The 3417-nt window shown below is 38.8% G+C and overlaps 1 long non-coding RNA gene across 2 annotated transcripts in view; it reads right to left on the reverse strand.

The window, feature by feature from the left end:
- Positions 1-3417, reverse strand: part of LOC138050694 (uncharacterized) — a 21086-nt gene extending 17669 nt beyond the window's left edge. The window contains exon 1 of one of the 2 annotated variants that reach the window (XR_011132669.1): positions 3293-3417. This is a non-coding gene — a long non-coding RNA (uncharacterized lncRNA). Of the gene's footprint in view, positions 1-1359; positions 1495-3292 lie in introns of those variants that run through there. The other variant, XR_011132668.1, reaches the window with a different exon arrangement.

Raw genomic sequence — 3417 nt, forward strand, 5'->3', positions numbered from 1 at the left:
CGCCTATCCTGTGACTTCAAAAATCGATGACGGCGCGTGTTTTAATGTGCGATGTCATTAGACAAACTGGCATAACGCGACATGTGATCCTAGTGTTAAGGCCGAGACACACTAGGCGACAAGTCACAGCGACAGGTCTCTGGGAGAAGTCGCTCTGTGTGTATTACTTGCAAAACAAGTCGCTGCGACACGTCGACTCCTGTCATAAGGGTAAAGGCAAGGGAAACGCAGTATTTAGGTGTATACTTCGCGGTATATAATTCGCGAATGCGTATCTAATCTGCGATACAATTCATGATCAGGTGTTATTCTAATCGGTATTTTGTATCCAAATTACACGATGGCCATTCTATAATTTAAATGCAGAATAGTCATTAACTTTTGTGACACATTCAGTTTACAAGTAGTGATTCCGTTTACAAATCATATCCACTTCAGCACTTCAGATCACTTAAGTGGTATATCTGAGTCTTACCACTTTAAAACTATTGAAATCAATCAGCTACTGGGGGGGGGGGGGGGAGGGGGGGCGACGGGGAGATTGTCAATGTAAAGCGAGAATTGGGCAAGAAACAAATACATTGAGAACATCGTACACAGTTTTTTAATAATCGTTTAATAATCTTTAACACGGAAAAACATAGAATGAGCATTTTGTTATAAATTGATTGCTTGAATCACTGTGGGTTTTTTTCGTTTGATTTCACTTCCGTGACCTTGAAATATGAGTAACGCAAATATAGTCTCCCATTTCTAAAAGCCTTTTTTGACCTCGGTAGCATTAACACAAACAAAAAAATATATAATGAACGTTGTGTGGTCTTCTCTTCACCTATTTTCCCACTCATCTTTAGTTACACTAACAAATTCAATAAAACAACGATGTGTCTTGGTTCAAAATCCTTGAATAGGTAGTATATGATACATCATAAGGTCTCGTTCTTTCATTCTCTATCAGCATCAAACAACGCCCATTTTTGCTCGCCATTTTGGCGGGGCTCGGAAAAATACTACCCAACTCCCAAAATATCCGCGCGTGTCATATGTTAAACCATTCAATAAGGTGTATTTTACACGTGAAATGAAAATGCATACTCTATCGAATGAGAATATATTTTACCAAATGAGAAGACATTTTACTGGTCACTTTCAGTCAGTTTTCCCAAAGTGGCCCCTTGTAAACAAACTCAGGATTCGTCTGAAAGTAGATTTTACGCCATGAAAATATATCTTTATGGCATTTGGTTACATTTCAGCAACCATACTAGGTAACTGAGTTTTCCAATGAGGTCTCCATTCAACGTTGCAAGATGTTTTCTCAACATAATTCACATCCGTAATATTTTAAGTTACACATACCTCTTGTTGTGTCTTTTTTCTTTACTGGATGAGTCGAGTAAATCTGGGCTGTATTTGTTTAGAATGTGCCGTGTCTTTCTTGAGCAGTTTTTGGTCAGAAGGCCATAAAGAAGTTACATCCAGGGTGCCCTCATTGGCTAATAAATATAATCCCTTTGAAATTCCAATGCGCCCTCATCCTGTAGCTACGAAACTAAAGGCCCCTGCCTATGACAACTTAGTGGGGTTTATGGAATCCTTGGGAAAGTTCTTAATTCTCAAAGTTTGGAAATGAGAATATTAGTTTTGGGATGCGACGTAACGTATTTTCTTAGTGATGCAAATGTCTTTAGAACAATAATAGTTATATCCTTAATGATTCATATGCATAACAGTAAAAGGCAACAGAAACGCAGTACTGTATTTAGGTAACATGTATATTCTTCGCGGTGTATAAATCAAGAATACATATCTAATGCGGGATAAAGTTAAGGTGTTATTACCAACGAGTCAACCGAGCGAAGACGCGAGGCTGACGAGGCGGCAACCTAATAGAGCCGAAGCGTGAGAGTGCTGTGTAGGCAGATAAAAATTTCGAGCGCTTCAGAGAAAATGTGATGTAACATAAGGTACGGAAAGAAAGGCCGCCTATCATGTGACTTCAAAAATCAATGAAAGCGCGTGTTTTAATGTGTGATGTCATAAGACAAACTGGTAAAACGCGACATGTGATGCTATTGTTAAGGCCGGGACACATTAGGCGACAAATCCCAGCGACTGGTCTCTGGAAGAAGTCGCTCCATGTGTATTACTTGCAAAACAAGTCGCTGCGACACGTCGACGCCTGTCATAAGGGTAAAGGCAACGGAAACGCAGTATTTAGGTGTATACTTCGCGGTATATAATCTAATCCGCGATACAATTCATGATCAGTTGTTATTCTAATCGGTATTTTGTATCCAAATTACACGATGGCCATTCTATAATTTAAATGCAGAATAGTCATTAACTTTTGAGACACATTCAGTTTACAAGTAGTCATTCCGTATACAAATCATAAACACTTCAGATCACTTAAGTAGTATATCTGAGTCTTACCACTATGGGGGGGGGGGGGGGGGGGGGGGGGGCGAGGGAGAGATTGTCACCGTAAAGCGAGATTTGGGCAAGAAACAAATACATTGAGTACATCATACACAGTTTTTTGATAATCTTTTAATAATCTTTATCACGGAAAAACATAGCATGAGCATTTTGTCATAAATTAATGGCTTGAATCACTGGGGTTTTTTTCCTTTGATTTCACTTCCGTGACCTTGAAATATGAGTAACGCAAAAATAGTCTTCCATTTCTAAAAGCCTTTTTTGATCTTGGTAGCATTAACACAAACGAAAGAATAGAATGAACGTAATGCGGTCTTCTCTTCACCTATTTTCACATTCATCTTGAGTTACACTAACACATTCAATAAAACAACGATGTGTCCTTGTTCAAAATCCTTGAATAGGTAGTATATGATACATCATAAGGTCTCGTTCTCTCATTCTCTATCAGCATCAAACAACGCCCATTTTTGCTTGCCCCTTTGGCGGGGCTCCGAAAAATACTACGCAACTCCCAAAATATCCGCGCGTATCATATGTTAAACCATTCAATAAGGTGTATTTATCACGTGAAATGAAAATGCATACTCTATCGAATGAGAATATATTTTACCAAATGAGAATACATTTTACTGGTCACTTTCAGTCAGTTTTCCCGAAGTTGCCCCTTGTAAACAAACTGAGGATTCGTCTGAAAGTAGATTTTATGGCTTGAAAATATCTTTATGGCATTTTCCTACATCTCAGCAACCATGCTAGGCAACTGAGCTTTCCAGTGAGGTCTCCAACTAATGTTGCAAGTTTTTTTCTCAACATAATTCATATCCGTAATATTTTACGTTGCACATACCTGTTGTTGTGTCTTTTTTCTTTACTGGATGAGCCGACTGAATCTGGGCTGTATTTTAGAATGTGCCGTGTCTTTTTTGAGCAGTTTTTGGTCAGAAGGCCTTAAAGAAATGACTTCCAGGGCGC

This window comes from Montipora capricornis, chromosome 6 (assembly GCF_036669925.1).
Source record: "Montipora capricornis isolate CH-2021 chromosome 6, ASM3666992v2, whole genome shotgun sequence".
Taxonomy (NCBI): domain Eukaryota; kingdom Metazoa; phylum Cnidaria; class Anthozoa; order Scleractinia; family Acroporidae; genus Montipora; species Montipora capricornis.